Source organism: Salmo trutta, chromosome 26, assembly GCF_901001165.1.
Source record: "Salmo trutta chromosome 26, fSalTru1.1, whole genome shotgun sequence".
Lineage (NCBI taxonomy): Eukaryota > Metazoa > Chordata > Actinopteri > Salmoniformes > Salmonidae > Salmo > Salmo trutta.
Window position 1 is genome coordinate 40,431,186 of NC_042982.1, and position 8,192 is coordinate 40,439,377.

The 8,192-nt window shown below is 42.9% G+C and overlaps 1 pseudogene; it reads left to right on the forward strand.

Moving 5' to 3' along the window:
• Positions 1-4,193: 4,193 nt before the first annotated feature.
• LOC115163919 (extracellular calcium-sensing receptor-like) lies at positions 4,194-7,613 on the forward strand (annotated as a pseudogene).
• The last annotated feature ends 579 nt before the right edge of the window (positions 7,614-8,192 follow it).

Below are 8,192 nucleotides of genomic sequence, written 5' to 3' on the forward strand. Positions count from 1 at the left end.
GATAATCAAAGGTAAGGGATTATTGACGATAGTATTATTGATATTACATGGTTACAAGATGATGCTAACCTATATAGCCTAGCCTATTGTTCTTAGCACAGCACCCGGTTTATTGCAACTTGTGATTTCCCAGTAAAGTTATTTTGAAATCTGGCAATACAGTAGCATTTCCGAAATGTTAAACTATAATTATTTGAATGACAATATTATAATTTACCAATGTTTTTGAATAGTAATTTTGAAAATTGTAACGTTGTTCACCGGAAGCATTTCAGAGAAGAAAGAAATCTGAATTTCACCGCTACTATAAAATGCTGTTTTTGGATATAAATATGAACTTGATGGAACAAAAAATGCATGTATTGTATAACATAATGTCCTAGGAGTGTCATCTGATGGAGATTGTCAAAGGGTGTGCATAATTTTAGCTGGTTTCTGCTTTTGGTGACACCTGACCTTGAATTGAAAATGGATGTTTGTACTTTTGTGGCTATGTACTGTCCTAACATAATCTAACTTTATGCTTTTGCCGTAAAGCCTCTTTGAAAATCGAACAATGTGGTTAGATTAAGGAGATGTTTATCTTTTAAATGGTGTAAAATAGTTGATTGTTTGAGAAATTGAAATTATTAGATTTTTGATGTTTTGAATTTCCAGCCTTGCTAGCAATCCCGTCTCAGGGTTCATTGCTAACCCGTAGCCCCAACAGGTTATTTGATATTATGAGAATATACAACATGCTAACAGATAGCACTGAGAATTTAGAACATGCTTAATTGATATTATGAGAATTTACAACATGCTTAACAGACAGCACTGAGAATTTAGAACATGCTTAATAGATATTATGAGCATTTACAACCTGCTTAATAAATAGCACTGAGAATTTAGAACATGCTTAATATATAGCACTGATAATTTAGAGCATGCTTAATAAATAGCACTGAGAATTTAGAACATGCTTAATAGATAGCACTGAGAATTTAGAACATGCTTAATAGATAGCACTGATAATTTAAAACCTGCTTAATAGATAGCACTGATAGTTTAGTACATGTTTAATAAATAGCACTGATAATTTAGAACATGCTTAATAGATAGCACTGAGAATTTAGAACATGCTTAATAGATAGCACTGAGAATTTAGAACATGTCCAATATGTAGCACGGAGAAGTTACAACATGCTTAATAGATAGCACTGAGAATTTAGAACATGCTTAATACATACAGTTGAAGACGGAGTTTACATCACCTTAGCCAAACACATTTAAACTCAGGTTTTCATAATTCCTGACATTTAATCCTAGTAAATATTCCCTGTCTTAGGTCAGTTAGGATCACCACTTTATTTTAGGAATCTGAAATGTCAGAATAATAGTAGAGAGAATGATTTATTTCAGCTTTTATTTCTTTCATCACATTCCCACATTCCCAGGTGGTCAGAAGTTTACATACACTCATTAGTATTTGGTAGCATTTCATTCAAATTGTTTAACTTGGGTCAAATGTTTCGGGTAGACTTCCACCCGCTTCCCACAATAAGTTGGGTGAATTTTGGCCCATTCCTCCTGACAGAGCTGGTGTAATTGATACAGTTTTGTAGTCCTCCTTGCTCGCACACACTTTTTCAGTTCTGCTCACAAATTTTCTATAGGCTTGAGGTCAGGGCTTTGTGATGGCAACTCCAATACCTTGACTTTGTTGTCCTTAAGCCATTTTGACACAACTTTGGAAGTATGCTTGGTGTCATTGTTCATTTGGAAGACCCATTTGTGACCAAGCTTTAACTTCCTGACTGATTTCTTGAGATGTTGCTTTAATATATCCACCTAATTGTCCTTCCTCATGAAGCCATCTATTTTGTGAAGTGCACCAGTCCCTCCTGCAGCAAAGCACCCCCACAACATGATGCTGCCCCCCGTCCTTCACGGCTGGGATGGTGTTCTTCGGCTTGCAAGCGTCCCCCTTTTTCCTCCAAACATAACGATGGTCATTATGGCCAACAGTTCTATTTTTGTTTTATCAGACCAGAGGGCATTTCTCCAAAAAGTATGATCTTTGTCTCCATGTGCAGTAGCAAACCGTAGTCTGGCTTTTTTATGGCGGTTTTGGAGCAGTGGCTTCTTCCTTGCTGAGCGGCCTTTCAAGTCCATATAAGACTCGTTTTACTGTGGATATAGATACTTCTGTACCTGTTTCCTCTAGCGTCCTTTGCTGTTGCTCTGGGATTGATTTGCACTTTTCGCACCAAAGTACGTACATCTCTAGGAGACAGAATGCGTCTCCTTCCTGTGCGGCATGACGGCTGCATGGTCCCATGGTGTTTATACTTGTGTACTATTATTTGAACAGATGAACGGGGTACCTTCAGTCATTTGGAAATTGCTCCCAAGGATGAACCAGACTTGTGGAAGTCTTGGTTGATTTCTTTTGATTTTCCCCATGATGTCAAGCAAAGAGGCACTGAGTTTGAAGGTAGGCCTTGAAATACATGCACAGGTACACCTCCAATTGACTCAAATGATGTCAATTAGCCTATCAGAAGCTTCTAAAGCCATGACATCATTTTCTGGAATGTTCCAAGCTGTTTAAAGGCACAGTCAACTTAGTGTATGTAAACTTCTGACCCACTGGAATTGTAATACAGTGTAATATAAGTGAAATAATCTGTCTGTAAACAATTGTTGGAAAAATGACTTGTGTCCTGCACAAAGTAAATGTCCTAACCAACTTGCCAAAACTATAGTTTGTTAACAAGACATTTGTGGAGGGGTTGAAAAACGGGTTTTAATGATCACAACCTAAGTGTATTTAAACTTCAGACTTCAACTGTAGCACTGATAATTTAGAACATGCTTAATATGTAGCACTGAGAATTTAGAACATGCTTAATATGTAGCACTGAGAATTTAGAACATGCTTTATAGATAATGATAATTAATGATAATTTAGAACATGCATAAGGGTAGCACACATGAGATTTAACACTTCAATGATTGAAGACAGTACTTGTGAATAGGATGGCACAGCAAATATATTTCAAAACGTGAACACACCAAATGTGAGAGGAAAAACACACGCACAAACACACAAACACACATACACATTCTGTACACGCACACTAATAGCGACATCGTCAGCACAATTAAAGTGATTAACTTCATTGTCACAGCCACTCTTTAATTACATGCAATTATATTCCACAACAACCTGCTGTCAATGGTACAGCTCAGAAAACACAAAGCTTAAAGGAAAAATCTCTCTCTCTTTCTTCTCTTTCTTCTCTCTCTCTCTCTCTTTCTCTCTCTCTCTCTCTATTTTCCTCCCTCCCTCCCTCCCTCTCTTTCTCTCTGTCTCTCTCTTTGTCTCTGTCTGTCTGTCTGTCTTTCTTTTTATTTATTTCTTTCTTTAATTCTTTCTTTCTCTCTCTCTCTCTCTCTCTCTCTCTCTCTCTCTCTCTCTTTCTCTGTCTCTTTCTCTCTCTCGTTCTGTCTCTCTCTCACTTTTTCTCTCTCACTCTCTACCCATCTCGCCAATCCATTTAGCCACAATTAATAGAATAATTTATAGTACAGTGTGATGTAATATCTGTCTGAATGGGTCCATCAGATGTTGTTGAAGAACAGAGACTGTATCTCCTGTACTACACATTACCTTCAATAACATCACCCTCACAGGCTTTCTCCAATTACCCCCAATTACCTGCTCCCCAAGTTATCCTCCAATAACAAGTCCCAATTAACCCCCTCCTGCCCCTTCCTCCCTACAAGCACCCCCTGGTGGCTGTGTGCTTGTTTTTTAGCCGGGGGCTCATTTCTCCCTATATCAGCAGCTCCCCTTCTCTCCTCTTCCTCTCCCTCTTTCACTCTAACACTCTCGGCAGGAGATGCCAGACTGACAGACACTCATCATCTCTCTCTGTCTGTCTGTCTGTCTGTCTGTCTGTCTCACCAGGATAAGATTTACTGTTGCCAGGTAGAGCAAAGGTAGAATTTTTTTTTGTGTGTATATCACTGTTGTTTCAAATGTCTGGTTACAGGTGTCTGTGGTGTATGGTGTACATTTTCATTGATAGCACTTTTTGATCATGTCATTCTGTCTACAGAGTGTTCTGTCTGTTCTGTCTTGGTTTGGTCTCTCTCCAACAGGTGACGGAACTCTCCCAGTCTTCGGCCTTGTCTCTCTCCAGGTGATGTGCCTGTGTGGCTGGCTGTGGCTGATCTACTGTCTCCATGTCCCTGGGTGTGTCTGGGGTCTGGATGGAGGTGGAGAGGGGGCTTGTCGGCTGGTAGCTAAGCCCGTCTCCGGCAGTGTTTATCGGGCAGGAGATGTGGTCATTGGGGGCCTGTTTCCCATCCATGTGGAAGCCCCTCCACCAGAGCAGGAGTTCAGGAGCATTAAAGGAAATTCTACCTGTACAATGTATGCAGCTTGTGTGATAACAGCTTTTTGTCATTGTGTTTTCACTTGAAGGTAATGTGTATTCAGTTACCACCTATCTCTCCATTTCTTCCTTTCTTCCATCTGTCAGTTTCTACCAGCGTGCTTACCGCTGGCTCCAGACTATGATCTTTGCAGTGGAGGAGATTAACCGTGACCCAGCCCTCCTGCCTAACCTCACCCTGGGGTTCCTGGCTGCTGACACATGCCTGTCAGAGGGCACCACCCTGGGGGCAGCCCTAGCCATGGTAACTGGCCAGGAGGCCTCTGTGGTGGGCACAGAGTGTGGCACAACCCCTGAGATTCCCGTCATCATCGGGGATGCCCGCTCCTCAGCTTCCATCGTGGTGGCACAGACCCTCGGGCCATTTGATTTACCCATGGTGAGGCAAGGGTTGGATAACAGACTGGGTTGGGATGAGATGGTGCCTCTCTTACACATTACAATTCAATATTTATCTAGATTACACGCTCTTTCTAACATTTACTTACCATGTCTGTCTCTTTTTTAAATTCTAATTCTCTCTGACTCTCTCTCTCTCTCTCTCTCCTCTCTCTCTCTCTCTCTCTCTCTCTCTCTCTCTCTCTCTCTCTCTCTCTCTCTCTCTCTCTCTCTCTCTCTCTCTCTGTTCTCTCCCAGGTGAGTTACTTTGCCTCTTGTGCATGTTTGAGTGATTACTGGAGGTATCCCTCGTTCTTCCGTACGGTACCCAGCGATGCCTTCCAGGCTCGAGCCATGGCCAGGCTGCTGCGTCAGATGGGCTGGGTGTGGGTGGGGTTGGTGTCAGGGGATGATGACTATGGCAAGTTTGGGGTTCAGCTGCTTCTCCAAGAGCTCCAGGGATCTGGGGGTGTGTCGCTTACTCTGAGGTCATCCCCAAGGTACGATCTCACCCTGACGATCTGACAATGTACTCTCTCTTTTGCTCTATCTTTCTCTCTGTGTTTTACTCTGACTTCCTCTCTCTTCTAATCTAACAGAAACTCTCTCTCTGATTTTCTCTGACACCCTTCCCTTTCTCTCACTGATGGTCATCACCATAGGTAGCGTCTCAGAGACGTATCAGGTACATCGTGGACACCATCAGAGGATCTACTGCCAGAGTGGTGGTGACATTTGCTATCACAAAGGATGCACATGTGAGCAGCTACTGGTCAGAGTGTTGTTAATGATTTGTTACAAGGATGTAGCAGTGACCTTGTGTCTTACCATGTCTTGATGCCCTTTATAGACACATGCATTTCCAAATTGATAATCATGCTTTTCAGCTTGAGTATCTTGATCTTTTTAACAATTTCTTTCTCCAGGCACTGATGGAAGAGGTTGTCCGTCAGAACATTACAGATAAGCAGTGGATTGCCTCAGAGGCCTGGGTCACTGACTCTACTCTCTCCTCCCCTGAAAACCTGCCCTCTCTTGCCGGGACCATTGGATTTGCCCTGAAGAAAGCTGACATTCCCGGCTTGGGACCTTTCCTAACACGCCTCCATCCAGATGGGAACTACCAGAAGTCCGACCCCTTCCTGAGGTTATTGTGGGAAGAGATGTTTGGGTGTTCTCTGGGGGTTGACCTCAGCATGACCCAGTCGTCCAGGCGACAGTGTACTGGGTCAGAGGTCATAGGTGAGGTAGAGTTTACACCTAAATCTCAGTTCTTTGTCCTGATTCCCAATTTTTATCTCAGTAAAATTAAGTGTCAATCCTAGGTGAGGGGGAGAGCCAGTATGCTGACGTGTCTCAGCTGAGAGCCAGCTATAATGTGTACAAGGCTGTGTACGCCATCGCCTACGCCATACAGGATATGGTGGCCTGTCGACCAGGGGACGGAGTCTTTAATGGTGGACAGTGCCCTGATATCAGGAAGCTTCAGCCCAGCCAGGTGAGAACAACATGTTGATCTGTTAACAAGTTAACAACACTAATGTTTCCAGTCAGGATACAGTGAAAACACTTTGTAAGGTTTGAGTTCTAAAGAACCAAACCCACAACTGGTTCTAACTCTTAATCCTGTTCCAATGCCCTTTTCTCTTTGAGATTGTTCATTATCTGAGGGGAGTGAACTTCAGTACTCCTGTAGGGGAATCTTTCCATTCGACATGAATGGTGATCCGCCTGCCTCTTATGACATCATCAACTGGCATGTGACCCCCGAGGGGACGGCAGAGTTTGTCCAGGTCGGACATTTTCTGTCCTCTGAGGGATCAGGCGGCCAGTTTCACATCGACATGGATAAAGTGGTGTGGGGTGGGGGCAGCGGAGAGGAGGTGAGAACTGTTCAGTTTGGAGTGTGTGTAATGATGATGTTAATAGCAATGATGATGATGAATTTGTCCTCTCCCCCCTCTGGTAGGTCCCTGTGTCTGTATGCAGTGCTGACTGTCCCCCTGGTACCAGGCATGCAGTACAGAAGGGGAGGCCTGTTTGCTGCTTTGACTGTCTGTCCTGTGCTGAGGGAGAGATCAGTAACACAACAGGTAGTCTATCTAGGTTTCTGATTCCAATTCATATTTTTCCTCAGTCCTGACTGGTCCTGATTTGGACACCTCATTCTTCTTCCTTCTCTCTCAGGGTCAGGTGAGTGTATTAGGTGTCCAGAGCGGTTCTGGTCCAACCCTGATCGTACGGCCTGCATCCCCCCAGCTGGTGGACTTCCTCTCCTACAGCGACACAATGGGTGTCATCCTGTCTGTCATCTCAGTTTCTGGGGCAACACTCACAGCCGGTGCCTTGGCCACCTTCCTCTACCATCGTCACACGGCCCTGGTGAGTTAAATCCAATGATGATATATAGAGGTACTGGACAGAGATGAGATTGTGTCATATAAGGATGTGATTTCTGACATCCGTCAGTCTAATTTATCTTTCTCTGTCTCGTTCCAGGTGAAAGCCAACAACTCTGAACTCAGCTTCCTGCTACTGCTGTCGCTTAAGCTCTGCTTCCTGTGTGCGCTGGTTTTCATTGGCCAGCCTAAGCCATGGACGTGCATGCTGAGACACACCCTGTTTGGTATAAGCTTTGTGTTCTGCATCTCCTGTCTGCTCAGCAGGACTGTGGTGGTGCTGGTGGCCTTCAGGGCCACTCTGCCTGGAGAGAACCTGATGAGATACTTCAGCCCCACCCAGCAGAGGATGGGTATCTCACTCTGCACACTCATCCAGGTGAACATCTAGTTTTTACTATATTCTATGGGATTTTAAATGCCCAGTGCATTCAAAAACTTGATTTTCCTTTGTTTTATATATTCTTCCACACTATGAGTTTGGAATAATACTGTGAAATTGTGTGAATGATGATAATGCCCTTTAGTGTAAGCGTTGGTGGAAAAAGTACTCACTAGTCATACTTGAGTAAAAGTAAAGATACCTTAATAGAAAATGACTCAAGTAAAAGCGAAAGTCACCTAGTAAAATACCATTTGAGTGAAAGTCTAAAAGTATTTGGTTTTAAATGTACTTAAGTATCAAAAGTAACTGGAATTGATGAAATGTACTTAAGTGTCAAAAGTAAAAATAAAAGTAAAATCATTTTAATTTTCCTTATTTAAGCAAACCAGACGGCACAATTAAAAAATATATATATTCACGGTTTGCCAGTGGCACACTCCAACACTCAGACACAATTTACAAACTAAGCATTTGTGTTTTGTGAGTCCACCAGATCAGAGGCAGTAGGGATGGCCAGGGATGTTCTCTGTTTAGTGAGTCCCTCCAGATCAGAGGCAGTAGGGATGGCCAGGGATGTTCTCTGTT